General features: G+C 35.1%; 1 protein-coding gene across 3 annotated transcripts in view; it reads left to right on the forward strand.

The window, feature by feature from the left end:
* Nucleotides 1-22,977, forward strand: part of LOC126852725 (aryl hydrocarbon receptor protein 1) — a 190,304-nt gene that overhangs the window by 64,235 nt on the left and 103,092 nt on the right. The gene's annotated exons all lie outside the window — the stretch shown is intronic.

A 22,977-nucleotide genomic window follows, 5' to 3' on the forward strand; every position in this document is an offset into this window, starting at 1 on the left:
GCCGATGGACGGAGAAGAAAACGTTCATCAGCCCTCTCGCATGTCTCTCCTGGCCGCGAGGACGAACGGATAGATTTACGCGGGGTCGCCGCGCCGAGGTTACACATTTACTTAGACAGACCTCGTGGTTCATTCACCAGCGCGCGGCCGGCCGGCGCGACGGCACGGATGATAGCGTGCCGTGGTCTCCGGGTGTTGTCGGTTAGGTCAGGTTTTTAACGGTCACGTGATCACGTCATCGTGCGTGCACCATCTCGCGCGGAATGGACCACGCGAAGCTACAACGCCGAGGACGTCACGAAGACGTCGCGCTGACGTTTCATTCGTTTTCGAGTTTAGATCTCCCTTCGTCTTCTTCCTCCTTCACGTCCTCCGCTTTTCGTCGCCGATGCCGTGTGTCTGTCTCTTTTCCTTCACGTATCGGTGCATTAATCATTGTCCAGATGTCGTTTAAAAGAAAAAAAAATTCGAACATGATGTATTCGCGTATTAAAGTTGGACCATTGAATCGATGAGATCGGACATTTCTTTATTTTTTTCAACTAAAATTCGAGTTTGAATCATAATCAGAATTGTCATTTTTAATTAGTAATATACGCGATTTTATACGGAAAAGTAACGTAACTTAATGTATGAATGGTCAGTGTTTAAGTTTATATAACCGATATCTTCTTTTCTTTGTGACACATCACGCTCCGCTGGAAATCACTCAAGGTGAGCAGGTGCTCTCTCACTTTCGACTGCAAATGCAAGAAGGGCATCGTTTTAACGGTCGATCATTAATTTCAGTCTTAAAGTGGTAACGATCGAGTATAATGCCGATAATAATAATGGTATTAAAGACGAGCGTCCATTCGCTGGACATAATTGCAGAAATGTTTTTCGGCTATTCCCGTTGAATTGTATCATTCGCTAATTTTAATTCAATTTGATCACAGTGTCGAGGATATGCGATTATCGTCAATAAATAAAATTCGAGACGCACGAAGCGGACTCTATCGCTTAAAATTAAATTAATGATAGTACTATATTAATTAGAAAGAAGACTAAAATTATTACTCGAAAGTTATATAATTGTAATTATTTTTAAGCATCTATGTTTTACGTGATTAAATCTGATTAAATCTTTTGTTGAAAAAAAAATACAAATAATATCACAAAGTTTTATTCAAATATTTTTTTTTTTTTTTTTTTATAACAGTACTACTAGTTGTTTTTTATACAAGATGCCTAAAATATCAATTTTAATATTAATTTTAAAATATTAATCTCAACATATTGTATCACTTTTATTTAACTTATTAGATGTAACATTAATTAGGAGACATTTAATTGTGCTAAAAAAAATCGATGCCATTTTCTGAAAGCCTTTTATGTGATACAGATCTTATCCATATTATGGCTCGGGATTATCGGACCGAAAACTCGGCATAAAAACGAACGTCTCATTATCGGCGTATTCGTTTAATATCCGTGAACATTAACTGAGTGAATTAAACAAATAAGGAAAAACATGCTCATTGCCTCAGGTACTCAGAGTATTGAAAAGAATTTGATTGAGCGCGGACTCATTGTCGTTCTTCGACGCTCGTAATCGTTTGACTGGCGATTATTTCGCGCGGACGTCGAATATTATAAATAATCTTATTGAGATACGAAACGGTCGATATTACCGTTAAGGTAGCAGCCGCGTGCCTCGATAATCGAGAAATTAGTCGTCGCACCTGCCTGATGCTATAACAGAGCAGATACGCGCGGAGGAGCAAGTAAGATGAAATTACGACGATGTGAGCCTGCACTCTGCACCGTCGACTTTTCGGGAGTAATTTAGATGTGATAGAGAGAAAGAGAGAGAGAGAGAGAGCGCGAACGGGGAATACAAGATGGTTCTATCAAGGGGGAAGGGGGGGAGGAAGGAAACCGCTCGAGCAAACGACTCTTGTTCTCGATAATCAAACATGCAATTATCCGACCACCACGCGACCGGAATACGGCTCATCGACGCGCTGCAAGTATTTTTAAACTCGCCGTGATTGCCTTTGAAACAACAATGTCTCTTAATAAAGAGCAACGAAAAAAGATACATGCGTATTATATATCCGAAGTTTATCCATTCATATATAAAGAAATGAGATCTGAAAAATTAATTTTTCAGATACATGCATTGTTGGATTCTTAAAAAACCTATTATGAATAAATCGAAAATGATTTATTTTTATCAATTGATAACTTTGTTTTTTGCATTGTTATTAGGTATAAAAAAATGTTATATTATGTGAATTTATAAGATGTATATAATATTTTATGATATATATTTTAAATTGATTAAAATAAATTTTTTTTATCGGGCTAGTAAAAGAGAGACACATATTATTTCTTTTACATTTATCGTCGTAGTTTCTCTTATTGTTACCTTCTTCAAAAACAACTTTTTTAATCGGCAACATTTCTCGGTCTTCCGTTAAACTAATCCATGTTATATAAGCTATATTAGCGGATTTCAATCTCGATGCAACATTTCCGGTACATCCCACAAACAGCGTAAAATACGAGATACAACAGCGTTGATATCAGTGAATTATTGGATTATTCGAAGCATATGAACGTGGAAGAGCCGCGGTTAGCAGGTATCAGTCTGAGTTTGCTGGATTCGGGATCAGAGTAATCTCGTTTGTCATCCCCCCAATCCCGTCTATTCACGCTTTGATCAGGAAAATGGCTAAACCACACCCAAACAGATTTACGTATACTCTGATATGAAATACTGCGATTAGAAAATATTCCGATATGTGAAAAATTTATGATATATTTATGATATATTTTGTTTTGCGGTCTCGTTTACAACGTATATAGGTAATAATCTGGATGATGTATAGGTATTTCTGCGTACTTTACATTTTATAACGAAAACATTCAAAATATCATTAAAAATATTTTTAACATTTTTAGTGAATATTTTGAGCTGAATATTGAGCATCCCTGCTGTCATTCGAAGCGTATGATTTAATTAGTTTATTCTAGGGTGACAGTTGCCCTCGGTGAGCCACAACCCGCTCGTTTTCCGAGCGTTGTTTTGGGATTAACTGATAAGAGAGTAGTTATAATATTTTAGAATCTAACAAATTGCCAAAGAGGGCCTAGAAAAATCTCGTCCAAAATAATTACGTATTTTGATATAGATATATCTGTTATATATAAAACATACTTTATATATCAATGTTAATCTCTAATACTTAAACTATTCTAAAATATTTAAAAGCATATAAGCAGGCAAAAATAAAATAATCTTAATAGATAAATAAATGAATGACAAGTAACGTGACGTTTAGCTGTGAGAAAATTATTCGAAAGTAGTTGGGAAAGATTATTACGCCAACTTTTCTTCGTTTTATTCGGAAATATCTCAAGTCGCTCGATTGCTCGCCACCGCATTGCTTGCTCGAATTAACATCAATCGGATCTTTCTGTTCTCGTAAACGGACGGAAAACGATACGAATCCGAATCCCGACGCGGCGAGAGTGAAAGGGGGACCAGAAGCTATTTGTAAAAACTCATGCAACCGTGTACGTTTGACGGAGCTCTTATCTTTCCGAAGAGATTGAGTTACACCCTTAACTGGCTCATGTTTCAATCAATGTATCTGCCGTGTACAAAAGCTCCTGAAACGCGCACTTTTTCTGCAGTTTATTCGTGTCTTTGCTTCTGTTTCTCACGTCGCAGAATCGCCGCTTACTCGATCATGATCGACGCGCGCCAGCTTGTTTTTTAAATTTCCTCCGTTTTTCGCTGCCGAAGCCTGCGATACCATCTATATTATATATAGACTACATTTTACACACAGAGTATATTTTGCATTCACTCACCTTGAGATGATCGAAAGGTGATACGATCAGGTCATACGCGACTAATCTTAGTCAGTAGTTTTAGGATTTTTAAATTTTAAAATAATGTTTCGATTGAAAAGATGTTTATTTAGAAAATAATATTTGGTCTGATATAATTATTAAGAACATACGTGTACACGCACATACGTGTTACCTTGTGATGACCAAAAAATTTATTAATTATTCGTAGAACGACTATAAGTTTTGTTTAAAAAATATACAATAAAAATTTTGAACAATTATAAAAGAAATGAGTCTAATAATGGATTTGTAATTTACGGAGCATGTACCTATAATTGAAAATAAATTCATTCTTCAAAGATAAGTTGAGAACTCGGTGAATCGTGAGCGAGTTCGTCGGCGGCTAGAAACGATTGGCGATTACCGGCGCGATATATATGGGGTCAAGTGTCGTGATGTGCTTCTGTTGCTTTGCCAGACAGCAGACACCTTCTAAGAATGGATCAGATAATCCCACCTTACCGTGTCGAGCGACAAGTGCGAAGCCATTTCAAATATTTGACCGATTAATCGTAAAAGTTTTTAATAAATTAGAAAATAATTGATCTGACGTGCAATTTACGGAACATGTATCCATAATTAAAAATGTGTTAATTTTTTTATTTGATTTATTTTTTTTAAACTTTTTTTTTTTTAATACGATCAGTTACCGTCATATAATGTATATCTTTTTTTGCGAATAGATTTGGAGATTTAAGTATATTTCAAAATGAAAAAAGAAAATTTATAATTAATTATTATTTTGTAGGAATATTTATTATTTAAGAGAATATATTAAATATTATTCTTTTTGCATCGTTACGTGATGCGAAGATAAAATCATATAAGAATGGTATGATTTTTTTCAAAAATATATTATCAACAGCACAGATATTTTGTAGATAAAAGAAGAAAGCTATATAGATAGATATTTGTTTAGAATTTTATCACGAAGCGCGTGCGAAGCTCGCGGCTCTTTAAAAAAAACAAAAACAAGTTTCTCCAGGTGTGAATGAACTTGCACAGCGGAAAAACAATTATAAGAACACAATTAGAGGTAGCAGGAACAGCGAAGTAGCTAGACATCTCTCCTACGTTATCTGTCCCCGTGTGCCGGACAAAAGTGTGAACACGATCGCGCGTTTAAGGCGTCAACTGCGAATTTTGTGTCCGACTGGATTCTAGAGAGAGTAAGAACGAGAGGAAGGATATCATCGAGGCCACGATACGGAGAGAGATAGGCGCGAGAAGAAAAAGGAATCGGGCAAGAGAAGACGCGTTCCTTCTCTCCACCTCTCTCTTTTCTCCGGCAAGCGCTCACTCGCCTCCGGGATCGGAACCGAGGAGGAGGATACAAGGTCCTGGTATGCGGTGATATCGGCTCATTACCATGCCCGGGTGCAGAGAGCAGGGCGCGCGACTTGCATCCATTAGGATAATTGCACCTCTAAGTCTCACCGGGGTGTTTTCTTACCTCCGCCCTTTCGCTGATTGCTTTACGCGCACGTAGCGGTTAGCGCGATGATAATTCATCGATTGGCGCCGGGTACGGTTAGCTCGCTTCTCGCTTATCACCGCCGTGATTTGCGTCTCCTCGTTTTCTGCGATCGCACGGACGCGATAAAGACGTCGAGGATTACGCAGGTGAAAAGTCGCGCGCAGATGTTTTCCTCTCATGTGTGCTGTACACGCTTTAATATGAAAATAATTATAAAAGATTTTAACGTAGGAATACAAATGCTTCAAGCTTATCGCACTTACATTCTTGAAAAAAGAAAAAAACTGTAACCTTTTATCGTTAGAGATAACACATTAATATTCATTAATGTTTTTTTCTTTGTATTCTTAAAATTTTTGATAATTATTTTCATATTTAAAGCACGTATAGCGAATAAAATTAATAAAATTAATAAATTAATAAATATTACCGTGTTAATATAAATGAAAAATTGAATAAAAAAAAAAAAAAGACAGAATAGTGAAAACTATAGAGTCACAGATTCTCTAATTTTAAAAAGATTCGTTATACGTATTTTATTTATCCTTTTTCCTTCCGGTAATATTTTTTGCATTATCGGAAAATGTCATCGGCAGTAATCACCGTACAGATTCAGTAGCGTTGAACGAGATATTAAAATATCGCGTGCATGTATCTCTTAAAATGCACTTTTGGTGCAGTCGACTCTCAGCATCCGGCACGTCCGACAATAAATTTCGCGGTCAGGCGGCCAGAACTTTTCCGTATCAGGGGGGAGGGGGAGGAGGAGGGGGGGAGGGGAGTTGAGGCACAGAAGCGATTCCATTAGATAATTAATTTCGACCTTAATGAGCCCCGCGAGGACACGTATGTTAATGCGGCGCGTAGGATATTTACATCTATGGTAGAGAGAGAGAGAGAGAGAGAGAGAGAGAGAGAGAGAGAGAGAGAGAAAGAGAGAGTCCACCACGAACGCACCACTCTTCGGTTCGTTGTTCACGCATACCTACGCAACGCGCAAGCAAAAAAAGCCATGCGAAATGTCCGAAATGTATCTCACTCGCGTCTTGACACCTGCAAATTCCAGTCGGCGCGATACAAGCATCGTCCCTCTTATTTATACGAGTTTTTCTGCGAGTAAAGGATGTACGTTGTGTCGTCGGTCGGTCGGAAATTAATTAAGTGTAATTACGCATCCTGTGTACTTTTGTGCACGTTTTTGTAAATTTCCTCAGCGCTTATTAAAGCATTATTTTACTATTGCAATAAATCTGTAAATATTAATTATTATTCCTTATAACCACCCACTTAGTGTCATTAATTAGCGTCGTTTAAAATAAATCAACGTTTAAAAAAAAAATGAGAGATTTATAAGACTCTTATGTAATAAAGTAAAAGAAATCCTGTATTAATGCAACTCCAGAAAATCTTGAAAAAACAAAATTAAACAAGGAGCAACAAAAGAGGAAAGGGAAGCTAGATGAGAGACGAGAGGAAGGCCTGGGCCACTAATCTTTCGGCGGTGAAAGGCCGTCAAAAAAGAGGTCAACATTCGATAAATGGATTTAAGATCGTTCTCTTTCACCCTTTTCTTCCTCTCCTTAGATCAGCAGCGATTTACTTTTTGCTCTCTACGTCGGAGAAACGGAATCTGCGTGTTCGGATGTGCTTGTACGATGTCACACGAATTCAGTAGCACCAAATCGTATCGTGTATGTATGTGTGTGTGTGTGTGTATATATGTATTAAGGAATCGATTAAGAATTGCACGTTTCGACGATCTCTTCATTATCGCGTTTACCAGGAAAAGAAAAACACAGAATCTCATATATGAAAAACAAGTGAATTTATTTTGATTTGTTTATATTTTTACTCCATTTTATTTATTCTCTTTTCCTGACATGAACTTTATCTAATTCTCGTAATGAATTTAAAAATATAAATCTTGTAAAACAATTCCTCTACACCTGATACTTTATTATAAAATATATAAAAACGTGCAATTTTTTAATTTAACAATATTCTTAAATCTTTCATTCCAAGTATCTAGAATTTATAACTCAAAAAAAATGTAATTTTTTTTTTTTTCTGTAAAGTCCGAGTCTTGTGGTTTCGGGTTTTCTATGAGATACATATGTTTTACAACTTGATTAACTTCACGCGATGATGAATTACTTAATTAATAGAAAGTAACGTTCATTTGTATGTTATATGATTGTGGTATTACTGGATAACTGGATCAGATAATTAATTAACCGAATGTCATATTTACATTTGCCATTGCTCGGCTATCATTAATGGTACTTAGCGAGAGCACGGTTAGTAATTACGCCGATATAGAGCCACTATTTGTAATTCAATAAGCAAAAGGTGGATAATGCGCGCTCAGCAGTGACACGAACCGGTTTGCGTGGATTCACCTAATTCTACTTCTCTCATATGTACGAGTAAATGAGTCCCGTGCTAATCGCTACGTGTGATTTAATGTGTAACCATATCTCATTCTATGTTCAAATCGCGCAGATTCAAACATACCAAGAAACAAACAAACTGGCCAATGGTCATTTGTTTGATTACATTTCCTGCCTGCAAACTATGCAATTAGAAAGTTACACACGATTTCATTTGAACTTTATCTAAAAAAATATCTGACACACTTGGATATTTCGCAAAAAAAAAAAAAAGCAATACATCGCGAAAATAAACTATTTGTGTAAAGCAATCACAAACGCTTTTCCCTGTCAAAGAAAAACTTAATGACCAAAAAAAATATTTTTTTTTTAATACAAAATATCGTGCGTGTTTAATTTGAGAAGCAACCGTTGACCCGATGTTAAGTATTGGACGGTGATTAGCGAGTAGAATATGAGTATAATGCGTAATAAATCACGCATGTAATACGGTAAATTATACATCATCCGGAATAATTATATTTGCGTGATTACAAAGGAATCGTCTTGGCCCCGCGCGATATTTGTATTTCATTTTTTTTTTCGTGGGAGCTTGTAAAGTGGATTCCCGCAGGGAGCCTGTGTAACAAATCCATAAAAAAATACTTTAACAAATCGGCTGATTAATATAATCGACTTTACGTATCTCTTGTACTAGATACTTTGTCTTATCGATATCGATACTATAACTAAAGATTTATTGCCATCTATTTTATAAATTGAATTGAATTATTTGATTGTATTCAGAATTTTTTAAAGACATAAAAAATGACATTTTGACTTGACAAAATCTTAATAATACAAATTAAAGGACTATGGAAAAGCAAAAAATTGTCAAAACTTTGTAAAAAGCCGGAAATAGAATATCGATAGAGATTACGAATAAGTTAAATCTCATTTAACAATAAATGAATATTTATAGGAACGATCCTTAGAGAAGCAGAGTCTATGACACGCGCAAAATTGTCAGATCCCGCGAGCGTCGCGCCTATATATGTAAGTGATTTAATAATTACCATGCGCGCGCCGGGGCACGAATTAATGCCGCGGCCGCGACCGGCCGATACATTACTTTAATGAAACATGAACACGTGTATATAAATCACACCTTGCCGTTCCTTTTTTCTACGGCGCCCTTAATGGCGGCGCGCGCGCTCCGCCTGGCTCACGGTGGCCGACCGCGGGTCGAGGACTAAATTAAATGAACATCTAAATCGTCTCGAACGCGGCCTCTACAAATCTTTCGACTGTCGAAAAACCCGACGGGTGCAGAGCTGCTCTTTCTTTCTCTCTCTCTCTCTCTCTCTCTGTAGACAGAACTCACAGACAGCTAGTAGCGCGCAAACGCATTGCCATAAATTCTCCCCCGGTCTGATTCGAAATTCGGTATACCGTCGTGCGATCACGCGAAAGAAAGAGAAAGAGAAATATTGTAAAGAAGAAGAGGGGAGAAGCTTATCAGAACGGAATCACCTATGCAGTTCTGCAACTCGGCAACTCTGCCGCTTATTTTCAATCGAATTGCTCGGAGAAGAACAAAAATCATATATAGTCTTTTTTTTTTTAGTTATTCAGTATCACGAATTATTATAAAAAAATTTTTATAATTTTTATATTATTTTTTTGGCGCCAACGATTTTTTAAATATAAATTTTATATAAATATACATATTATTATCTTTTTAGAAGATTTTTTTTTTAAAGAGGAGTAAAATATTTTTCAATAATTACAGCAAAAAAAATTTGAATTCTGTTTGAGATAAAAAGCGCAAGTTTTTTTTTTTTGTACATGTATGTGTGTGTCATACTCTTCAAAATTATAGACTATGCAGACCGCTTTTTTGCTAATTACATTAAAAACAATAAAAACGAATGCAATTAATCTAGATTGTCATGATTAAGTATATTCAGGCGCCAGTTTTATATTCGTCGAATTTCGGACGATTCGATTTGTGGACCCGATATAATTTAGCCGTCTTTGATAGTTGATCACTTCGAGGTGGCTCGACCGCGGAGCAAAAAAAACCCAATCGACGACAGGAAATCCAGAGAAAAAGCAATTCATTAACTGCCCACTTCGAACACATGGGCTACCTACTCCCTGAGAAGTAACGAAGCCGAATCGGAAGTGCTCAATAATCGTCAGGTATCGGAGATTCGCGCGGCAGATTTATCGATTTCGATAAATCAGTCAATTTTTATTATTTTTTCTCTTTTTTTTTCTCAATGTCTTTGATTTTTCTTGCAATATATCGGTATCTTGGTTTGCACAAATTGACATATAATCTGTAATTTAGAATATTAATACCTTTTATTTTTTGCTTTTTTAATTTCTATATAATTTTTTTTTTCTTTCTCTAAATGTGAGTGTGAATTTATTTGGTTTTTAATACAAATAAATGGCATAAAAAAAAACTTAATACTTAATAGTTGTATTTAATATATGGATATTTGCAGAAAATAGAATTCTTGACAAAATATTTAAAATTTTTTTACACCTAAATATATTTTATATCGTTATCATATTTCTTTATTAAATTAAATTAAATTCAAATATAATGATATTAAATGGACAAAGTAACTTTCTAATAATTTGCACCGAAAAAGAAATTTTAACGAATACACATTGAATTAATAATTTCTAGATAATGGATATCCTTGATATCAAAAGTTATTAGAACGTGTGATTATATTAGATTAACTAATGTTTTAATTTGAAATATTTTATTTCATGTTTATATAAATTTTATATTTTATACAATAATCCTTTGATCGTGAACATACGATATGAATTATTATATTTAGAATTTAGATTTTTTTAACACAATATATATAATCTATTAAATTATAATTTTACATTATATTATGTACACAATGGTGTTATGGCGAGAAATAACCGATAGGGATCAGAGAAGGGGGATCGTAAACAAAGCCAAAAGGCGTAGGATGTCCAGTAGAAAGATCTCACGGATCTTCGTTAATTGCGATCTTCTCACCGATCTTTCTCGCGATATCTGATTTCTTCAATAATCAACTGTCGTTCGTTGTATAAATTGGCGTACCACAATCCGCGCTTGATAGCGGATTTATCGATAAATCCATCAAAGAGCGATCATTTGAGACATCGATTATTAAGAAGCCTTTAAGACTTGTCGGAATTACTTACATCTTCTTACGAAAATCAAGGGTAATTTATATCTAAATCGGTTTGCTCACTTTAAAAAAATAGATTATTTTTTCTAATTTATTTTAATAATTTTAAGAAAAGAGATTTCAAAATATTTTATCGCGTAGAATTCTTATTCGACTTGCAAATATGGGAAAAAAAGATTTACGCAAAATCGGGGATTCAATGAGTATCGTAAGCGTAATAAATGCCTCGCAATTAGCATTCCATCGAGTAATGTATTCAGGTATTCGGGATGCTCTTCAGCAGGCATCGAGCCCTTCTCGGGATCACTCGTTTTTTCGATAGCTGCCATCGCGGAATTTAAATCAGTGGTATCTAACGAACGACTCGTGAATTGCATCCAAATGCAAGAGCCTTCCTCTCAGCGATCATCAACCTCTTCTGCTGCCTGTGTGTTGTGAGAAAGCAGGCAGCTTAATTAAATTTTTATTATTTTACGTGTACAATTTTTGTACTCTCGTTATATTATACATTCTAGTTAATTCGTCTAAAGAAAATTGACGAAAATATTTAAATAATTTGAAATACACAAATTAAATTTATATTCTTACTATATTTTCATTGAGAGAAGAAGCGAATTAAAATAAATATTAGAATTTTATATTAATAAGCAGAAGGGGATTTCATGAATAGAAATTTGAATAAAAATATTCGACAATTTTTACTTCATGTCACAATTTTTTTTTTCTTGGAAATAATTTCTAATTTTGATGAGAAGGGAAGCGCCGCCGTGCACAAGATTATGAACCTTGTCGTTTCGCCGTGTTGACTGAACCTCTGTGTGGGAGAAATGAGAACAGCCCAATATCCGCTAATGACTTTTTAAGTGTGCTCCAGGTAGAGAGAGAGACTCACGGCCGTGTTCTGAAGCTGCCCTAATCTGACTTTAATTTATCCTACCGTTACACTATCAAGAGTATCCAGTAGCCTTTCCCATTTTTTCTCTCACCTATCGCTCGTCCACTACGCCCTTTTTTCTTACGAAAGCGACGTAACTCAAATGTAATTGATCACGAGAATTGCGAAGGAGAAGATACCGGAAATCATCTCTTTTTGTTTCTCCACATCCGACCGTGATCATCGGGCAACTTTTCTTCTATCGAGTTTTTATTATATCGTGAGCTTACGCAAATCTGAGAGAGACGAAATAACATGCGATAGAGACTTATTTTTATCTTTCATTCTCTTATGTATAACCTTTCATCAATTGATTTTATTTTATCTTTATTTTTTCACACACAATCGAGATTTTTGTGCGACTTAACAATTCGGCGATCTTCTTCATGCAACAATTTTTTTTTTCTCGCACGTAAAATACTAACGCCAAAAAAAAAAGTATAAAGCGACGATTCGTCTATTCTTCATCGGCAAAAAAAAAAAAGAAAAAAAAAACGCAACGGAAACGCATCGGACTTCCGACGTTGAGTTTCGTAAGTGCCGGCCAGAAGGGAAAGAAAGTGACTTTGGCAGCGGAACAACTTTCGACATCCTGTGCCAAACAATCGGCCATATGCCGTGCCGAATGCTGACACCCGAATTAGTGGTTTTCAGCCGCGACGTCAAACAATGCTCTGTCCAGCATCGAGAATGCAATTGCAACCAGCGAGGTGGTCGGGCACACGAAACTTTCGTATGCGTCAGGTTGCATTTTGTTCCCCGGTGCGCACGCACATATGATCGAAACATTGTGAATGGCCGTGTCTATTAAATCTAATAATTATGAGAATTTGTGAATTCTCGCATAAGGTTCATTTCAATTCACGATACGCACAATTATTGAATTTTACCTTTCATATTGCATGCCATTGACAAATTTATTTATTTTTAATAATAAATTTTTTTCTAATCTATTCTAATAATAAATAGAAATCTCATCTCTGGTTTATTAAAAAAAAAATAATAATTGCAATTTCTATATTTTTAATTAAAATTAAAATTTAATTTAAAAAATTAAAATTTTAATTTAATTAAAATTAAAAATTCAAATTTATTTATTGATTAATTTTCTTAAATATTCCTCCTGAGAAAAAAATCTGCGAAACGAAATATTTTCTTATCCAGCGAGAGTGAGCGAATTACGCTCGAAAAATGCGCGAGAGCGATGCGAAGCTTTTTACTGCCTGTCGTGAATTGATGCGATGCAATTTAATGCCAAATGCGACGGATAACGAGAAGCAGATAACGCTAGTTGATGCATGAGCGGTTCGTTCTCCGGAAATCATGTTCAGACCGGAATAATTTCACAAGTAACTTTGCATCGATAACGCGTAATGGATGATCATTGATTTCGTAATTTGCAATGAAGATAAAACAGTCATTGAATTTACATCGTTACATCGTGCACACATTTTCAAACATCTTAAATTACAGAATATATACATAAATTTATTTTTTTCATCGCCAATTAATCGAATACATTCGAAGCTTGTTGGACAAAAATCGATCGATGATAGTAAGTAGAATCTCTGCGGATCTCATATATATTTTAACAAAATTTTACTAAAATTGCATGAGAAAGAAATCTCCATTATTAATATGTTATTTATGAAAATTACTTAATGAAATTCTCGACGAATAGTTGAGCGATTCGCGAGACATCGCGTCGCTCTAAATCCGCGGATGTCGATCGCCCCAAGTGCGATGCCCCGCGATAGAATGTCGCAGCACCTACACTCAATTAGTTCCGGCACCGACGGCACGTATCATCCCAATAACGCGCTTGTGCTGGCATAATAATTCCGTTTGTCACGCTAAGTTACGCGCTCTATATAGCGTCGTGTGTGCGAGTGTGAGTGTGTGTGTGTGTGTGTGTGTGTAGTGCGAGAGATCGCGCGCGCATCCGAGGCGCGCAACTACATTGCCGCATAAGACTACTGCATTATAGCCGAAGGAAGACGCAGCGCGTCTTTTTCTCCGCAATAGAGATCTTAGGACACTGGCAATGGCCGGAAAAGCAAAGTCAAATACGCGCGAAATAAAATTCAACGTCTCGCAGGAACTCTCATGCACATATATGTGTAATTATATAATTTTTTAATATATTATTTTATAAATAAATTAATATATTTATCTCCTATCTTTTTCTTCTCTTACGTTAGGGGAGAAAAAAAGATTTTACATTATATATATATTTTTTTTTTCTTAGTAAAATAAGAATATATAACTAATGAATATATGATTAATGTAAGAATTGTAATTAATTATGCTTGTTTTTGTGCTTAATTATTTTGAGACACTTAGTTTAATGCTATGCTATTATGATACAATAATACAATACAATTAAGTGTAATATATGACAAAAATATCACATTTAGATAATTATCGATAAATTTTTTAATCATAATATGAATATTAGCATAAAAATATTATTAAATTGTGAGAAATTAAAGGCAAACTATAGCAAAAACTATAGAAAAAATTAAGCGACAAGAGAGATACCTCAACGTATAAAAAATGATAATTCGATTCCGAGATCGATCTAATTCTACATCGCGAATGTGAAATTCTATATCCTGTTAGGGCTTAATCGGCAGGATCCTCTCCAGTGCGTCAAACGGGCCACGCTGCGGATAATAGCGTACGATCCGCGTCGTAATCGACGTATTATACATGATATTCGCGTTAACGGGAGCGTAAAGCATCTCGTTCTCTCGTTACACACGCGCCACATTAGACACGTTAGCACGTAGACGGAAGACGTATTTACGCGAGATGCGCTGCTATTATGCCAAGCGCCACCGGAAGAATCTCCCGAACCAGATCATCGCCGAATGCTCTTTTCTTTCTCTACTTCTCTCCTCGCTCTTCCTAAAAATTAATTATCATAATTTGGTTGTGCATATCATTAATTACGATGATCGAGATAGAAATTTAAAAATTAAAAATTTAAATTTAAAATTAAGACACATGAATTTGATTTTTTTTTTTTTTTTTTTAATATAACTATTTCGAGTGTGCGATAATGATTGCATAATTTATTCGCTGAAATATACATAAAATTTGAGATCTGTATGATCATGTGTGCGTTGAAAAACGGCGGCGTATCATCAGAAATTTCAGACACTTAACATAGATTATGATGTGAAGGAGGATTGGATTAATTTTTCAAGTCTACATTGTGTCAACATTACGGCACATGATGTATGAACACTTGCGATACTTTGTAATTTGTCATTGATTACGTAATAGCAAACAAATATTTATATTTAGCGCACACTAATTTCAGAGACCGAGAGTTTTTCTTATTGAAACATGCGTAAAGTAAATCTCTGTGGAATATTCCGCGCGGATATGTGGACTGGAAACGGGATCTGCACCGCTAACGATACGTGGAATGCGTTTTCACGCTCCACGCATGGTTGACCTGCGAGAAATGATTTTATAGAGCTAGGTAAATAGCCATTTTCGCAATTTATTAAGACTACTAATTACTCATTAACAGATCCATTCTTACGAAGCCAGCTACTTATTTTTTTTACAAAATGAGATTTTACTTTAATTGCATAAATACTGCTCTCCCCACGAAAACAACATGAGTTTTCAGGATAACGTATATATATTAATTTCTAATTTCTTTTCAAAATTTTAGAGGCTCGATAAACACAATAATAGACGATTTATTCTGAATACTAAACATGCGAAAATGTACAGTGTTTCATTTTCAATATTTACGTAAAGAATTTTTAATTTAATTTTTGCTAATATTAGAAAAACATATTTATTTATAAAAAAAAATAAAATTGCGAAAATGATCTTTTTATTAATTATCTTTACTTACATGTGACAATAACTTCTGATTTGCATATAATTGATTTTCAATATAAGATTAGCTTTATTATCGTAGATAGCGTATTGTGATATGATAAGGAGTATATGATTTTTTTTTTTTAAACATTTGCTTGCCTCCTGTGGCGTGATGAAGGATACTTACATAGCAGCGGTAATTTATAGTCGCTCGCGTAATTTTTATTTTCCAGCCGGGTTAAGTGTTTTTACCGCAATGTGCAATGTTTTTTTTTTTTCTGAACGAGAGTTCAATGCAGCATAAATGAAACGCTGGGAAAATCTTTTCGAGTCGGGTAAACGGATGCAGCCGTGAATTCAACGTATTGTTACCGGTTTCAGATCGCGCTGGAGATAGTCGCTTATTATTGTAGATTCAATACGTCGTCTCGTGTGTGTTAAGATCTACCAGTTACGGACCGCTAAATAGCTTTCGTAATACTCGCGATAATTGTGTTACGGTATTTACACGTGTGGCATTAATTTTTCAGACAAGGAATAAACACGATTTATCGCTGCAAATTATGCATGAGTAAAATAAATGCATCGTAAAATATAATTTTATATATTAATAATTAATATTTTATATATTAATAATCTATATTATTCTTCTGTTTATTGGAGGAATTGTTTAACATCTTTATTTCAATGTTAATAATAATCATTTTATCTTAATTAATTAATTTATATATTAAGAGGATAATTAATATGAAAGTTTAGAAGAAAAAATAGAATCTAAAGCTGCCACGTGAATTTTTGTGAACACTTTGTATTTTTTATTACATGAATATGTAATCGGACATTATATGTGAGACGATGGACAGCCGGCTGCTATGTTACTTCCGGTGAATATGGAACGAAATTTTCACTTTTCCATTAGAATATAATTATCGCGAGCGCGGGACCCCTGAAAAGCACCTGAGCCATTATCTACAATAAAGCAAGTCATAATTTTTCGGCCACGTGACCAATACCTGCGTATCGTCCCCTAGGATCTGATTCGATAAAATCGGTTCTTCGTCTCTCTCACGGAATATGAAAATATTTCGATGACGCAAAACGTAATTAATTATGTTGAAAAATTTCAGCCCGCATAATTTATTTTTAAATTAATTAATAAATAAAGTTCATTATGTGTTAAAATTTAAGATCATTTTTATTAACATTATTAATAATGATTTATTTTCATTGCTATTGATTTTCAAAATGTTACATAAAAATGAACAATAGTTATATAGCTTTAGTGTGATTGATTTTTTACTTTTACAACTCTATGACAATTAAAAACAATTACATTCGCATTTCAGAAAGAATATAATTACACGGCTGCTTCTTTCAATGCCGCACCTACGCTAGTTACACGCGTACTCATTCATTAAATTGATTACTTCAACGACGAAGTGCCTTGTTTTTCTCGTCTAAATCGGGCGCTCCGCACTGACAGCTCGCCGGCCAACTAGTCGCGATTCCGTTTACAATCCATCTTTTCGCAGTGACAGAAACAACGTGCTCCATTTTATCTGCCATCGCCTCTCTCGCGTGAGAAGGGACCGGTCCAAGGTCGAGTACTCCCAGGTAGCTTTCCTCTTTCTCACTCTCTTTCTCTCCCTCTTCGAGGGGTATATATCACCCCTCGTACGCGGCGGCTATCAGGGTGACCATCCCTACCGCGGTGGGAGCTTCCATTGCTACCCCATGCTGTCTGCCACCCCGGAACTCGCGGCCGCTGGTATATCTACCCTCGAAAATCCATAGTGGACCCACCCTCGGCGGCGCCTGCGCATCTTCGAACTCCATTCCAACAACCAATCCCTCCGGTTCTTACCGTCGACGAGGAATAGCGTCGGCGAACAGTGTCAAGCAAAAGCTTTTATATATATATATATATATATATATATATATACATATATCCAATAATATTAAATATCTATAATAATTTTTATATAATGAATATATTTGATATGTGAATATCAAAATTATATAGGTGTATAAAAATATATTAGATAATATAATGAAAAAATGAAAAATAAATTGATGAAGAATTGGAGGAATGATACATAATGAGATAATTTATCTATTAATTTCAAGTTACTTATGTATAATTTCCCTGATTTTATATTACCTGATATTTTTTTACAAAAAAAAAAAAGATTTACAAAAATTGAATTTTAGAAGAAAAATGATAAAGTTTGGAAAAACTCTCAGGAAAATATCCCTTGGATCTTTCTGCTGTCATTTTTTTTCTTTTCCCATTGTTCGCGCGATTTTGTATTCGGTGCCCTTAAAATATCGACCGATCATACTCCCGAGTCATCGGCCATTCTTTGTTCACTTATCTTCCTCTTTTCGCGCGCGCGCTCCGAGGATGGCAGTGCACAAAATAGGCTTTAATGCGAGCACCGAGGCAACCTTGACTGGGATTTACCCGCCTGATGGATTCGAGGATGGCGTGCGGTGAGAGCTTCCGACCGTCTGAACGCGCCACCTTGTAACTCATGTTATTTAATTCTAATCAGTCAGTCGCTTACGGAATTAGCCAGCGAGAGAGCGCAACCAATTTATAACTCCTAATCGAATGATCGGTTATTAATTACATCTTTCGGCAATTACGCCGGTACTCGGGAATTTTTATCTAACGTTATCATGCGTACATGTAATTCTCAATATTTGGATTAAATTTGGATTAAATTTGGATTAAATATAAGAAATTAGAATCTCGGCTCATATTACAAAGCAATATTAAATGCGCTGTCATTTATAAAATTCGCTTGCAAAAGATATTTCGTTGGAATTTAAAACTGGCGTATATTTTTGTCGAGCGGATCTTTCCGAATGATTTTCTTCGAAAAGTCGGCGAACCTGTCCAAGAAAATGTCGTTGAAAATTACCGTGATGGTTCACTCCAAGATGAAAATTGCCGGGAGGCCTTTCCTTAACGACCTTCGCGGCAACATTGCCGATCATTATACGGAGTCTGAAGTACACACATATATATATGTACTTGTATGTTTTTCGAGTGTGTCACGGTTCGTAGAGTCGATACGCATCTACGTGACTGGTCTAATGCTACGAACGATAATGTGTCGGGAGGGGCGCGAGAACTTGACGCGTTATCACCTGGCAAACCTGCTGGCAGACCATAGTAAGATCATACTTTTAACTCGCTCGAAATGATCGATAAACATTCAAGATGAGGTAATCTCTATTTTTACTTACATTCAATATCGCCTGTAAGTCTGTTTTCTATTTGTTTAATCGAGAAACATATTTATTTAAATTGACTGAAAGTCGAATATCTAGAATTAAATATATATGAAAATAAAATAATAATACATTAATACTAAAGGAAATATATATGAAAATTATATGTATGAAATATATATGAAAATAAAATAATAGTAAATTCTTTCTCTCTCAGATTTACTCGATATAAGCGATTAAGTTGAATTGATGTTAGGAAAAGAATTTCCCTTTGACAGCGAATAAATTTAGCTTGCATAATGTGTATATTCTTCGAGCGATTCTGCGGGACGCGTCGCACTATTTTTCCGAATCTATAATTTTTTTATCTGTCATCAAGATGCAGTTACTGTATCTACGGATAATGACATAGCGTCGAGTCTCGTTTGTATTTCTGAGATAACTATAATAATCGTGCAAGGTCCGTCCATAGCTATATTATACATAGTTATGTTCGCACGATATCTCGTCTCTATAGATGCTTTTGGTGTGTATAAGTCCCTCGCGTTATGTAAGACTGGCAGAGTATACTACTTACATTACTTCCATATTATTGCTTTTGTCTCATTTGAATAATTTTGATACTAATGGGATAAAACGCATTCGGTTAAATACCAATTAATTAAATCTGGATATATACAATAGATATAAAATGTGTAAAAGTATACACATGAAAATTTAATAAATATTTAATAAAATTTAATAAATATGTAATAAAATTTGAAGACTAAAAAGTGTGGCTAAAGAATTTTACTTTATGTAATGAAAGAGTTAATTTATCGATTAAATATTAAAATATTTTATCTTTCAAATGTCCCTTAACCGAATTTAATCCATAAAGCTATCAAAATTATCGTCTTTTGAGAATAAAGACGCCGTTGTTGTCCTCGGAAACCGCGATTCTTCGAAGAAGGTAAACGCGTTAAAGAAGCGATGCTTTTAATTAAAATGCTTAGGGGTTAGAAAGCGTGATGAATGGGATTGTCGATTGTATATCGGCCGGCGCAGCTGCCAAAAAGAACTCTATTAATTATTAGACGACACCGAATTCATTATCCAGGATAAGGAACGCAACCAAGGTCCTCGAGAAATAGTTCTATATTAGGATATCATTAGTACGTTGCCGGACATTCGTTTCCCTTTCTCCTCTTTCTTCTTCTCATCGTTCGTAGCGTAAAACAAAGCTAATTATTAGGGTAGGAGCGGAACCGCGTGGGCCACGTGGGTTCGATGTTAACCCCAACGTTCCCCAACCGAGTTCATTAAACTCTCTTGTATATTTTTTGGAAATGTATTTTTATATAGAATGTCTCAGGATCGCTGGATATCCTCTCCAGCACACAAGTATTAAAGAAAAAAAAAACAGTAAAAAAAATAATAAAATATTAATAATTACAAGATATTGAAAATTGAAAGAGTTTTTATGAAGAAATAAATAGATTAGAATATTTTAATTCTCTTGAAATATAACCGAATTTTACAAATATTAATAATATTTATTTGATTATAATAAAACCATCTCTTTTTTCAAGCTCTAATTAAAAATGCTTAGTAAATAGAATTTAGTTCTAATTAAGAATCCATCTTGATATAAAAATAATGGAAATATAAAAATAAAATTCCAGGAATTTTCAACTGTTAGGCCATAAGATGCTAATCTAATGATCGCAGGCAATTTACTACGTACACGTTGATGATATATCTTTCACATATCATTATATTGTCAATTTGAATAGCATTATTTTTTATCATTTAAAATACTTTTTTGCATTATATTTTTTTGTACAACAAAGTTTTTATTGTGAATATATTGAAATTAGATGTTGCAGTGTTTTAGAATCTTATTTAAGATCTAAAGCGCTAATTAAAATGCTAATTATCTCAAAATTCTATCTCATTTTCACATTTTTTTCATAACTGACGTTTATTTACATATCGATCATCCTGCGAGAAGTAGTGTAAGATACATCACAAGGCAAAAGAGGGGCGTCCCGTCGATTCTTTAGCGACACGCACTCACACGCACACACAGTGATATCTCATTAACACTATTTTCTTAATAACTCATGATAAGAACTGGTCCTGGCCGCGAACCATTCCGACGCTATTTCATCTCGCTTTCTTGCGCAGGCCTTGGCGAGTCCCTCGGGGACAGAGAGAGCGCGAGAAAGGCCGCGCAAAGGCCGTTAAATATATGTATACCGCGTAAGAATAATAATTATTCCTAAGTATAGGTCTGCGCGAGAATGGCCGCCGCGGTGTCTTTGACGAGCCCGGGAGTATTCCGCGCTCATTCCGCGTCGCATGGGCACTGTTTCCGCCTCGCCAGCGCTTCAATTAAACAAACAGCCCGTTGCCGGATGCGTATAAAATTTGATTTTGCATATTAATTCCACAGCAGAGCTGGCGTCGAGGAATCCGCGGGAATCGTTAATGATGCAACTTATAGTGCATCAAGCGCACCGAGAATCTATAAACATTTCGGGTCGTATTGTGAGCGAATTTGTGGCAAAAGATAAAAATGGAAACGCTCGTTTTGAAGCAAGGAAACAAAATTTGAAAAATTTTCTACGTTTTTATAACTTAACTTAATTTTTATAAGTGAGAATAATTTATTATGCTAATATCTTTTAGTAGAAAAGACTTGTTCAAAGAACTGTAATGGATTTACGGTACTTGTTAATTAAGATATAATTTTTGATAATGCATTTAACTTCGAGTGTTAACTTTCATATTTGATCGCAAAGACTTCGGTCCTGTAATTTTTTGCGACATTTTTTTCTTTATATTAAAGCCGCATATTGTTGCTAACTCTGTTTTGTATGTTCCGTACACTCTTTAAATTGCGATTTTAATTTCGTAAGCGTTTCATTGTGATGGAATTACACGTCATATTGTCTATTATGATGCGTCAATAGCTTCCACACCCGGGGTGAGCGTTTTAATTAAGCGGACAGTGCGGTATTTAAATACAAGGTTTACATGTTAATTTTCCAATGGCGCGGCATTGCTACTTTATATTTGCTTTTAAAGACATTGAAGAAAATATTTCTGTAATATTCTAATATTAATTATAAAAGAGAAGTGTGTGACGTTACTGCAAAATTATTTTTGCACACAGAGAATATTTTAAGTCTTTAATTTTTAATTTTTATGCGATATATAAATAGCTTGTCTCAAATATGTCATAAATTTATTTTATAATTTACTTATCGTTTATACAATATGTACACAAAATAAAACATCAAGATTAATTTAAAAAATAAGATTTTAAGAAAGGACGATAAATCATTTTTTACATCAGTAAACATTTTGAATGCATTTATTTCCGCAAAAATGCTTACGCCAATGCTGGCTAGTCGGACCACCATGTAATAGCCATGTAGTAGTTGTCATTTACCACTGTTGTATCTACTAAATAACTCGCGCACTTTACGCCAATCGAACGACCCGCTCCCGCCGGCGTAAATACTCCAAATTACGTCCTGCATCTAAGGACACCTCTGGACCGGCAGGGTGTCAATCAGACTGGCCGGTGCGTACCGGCAACTTTTAATTATCGAAGTCCTGCGGACGCGAGCCGCCTGTTGTTAATGATTCGAGAAGTGCACGCTGATTCCGGTAATGAAGAGTAAAATGTAAATTCCACGCGCGCGCATAACAGTCAGTGTGCCGCGACTTGATTATCAAAGTTAATCCTCTAGAATCACGCGGCTTGGAACAAAAGCCCGTTGGTTATTGAACTCTTATCGCCACGGATCAGTAAGATTGCTAATTGCCGCGGTGTCTCGCAATAGAGATTTATTTTTACCGGATTTTACGACGCGTCTTATCTAATATCAACGATATTAGGCGGTGTTTCTTCGCGAAACAAACTACGCGGTGTCTCAAAAAATTTTAAGAAGTTAAGATTGTGTTTTGGCGAATTTTACTTTTCATAAGAATGGAGCCATA

The sequence above is a fragment of the Cataglyphis hispanica genome, chromosome 11 (genome assembly GCF_021464435.1).
Source record: "Cataglyphis hispanica isolate Lineage 1 chromosome 11, ULB_Chis1_1.0, whole genome shotgun sequence".
NCBI lineage: Eukaryota > Metazoa > Arthropoda > Insecta > Hymenoptera > Formicidae > Cataglyphis > Cataglyphis hispanica.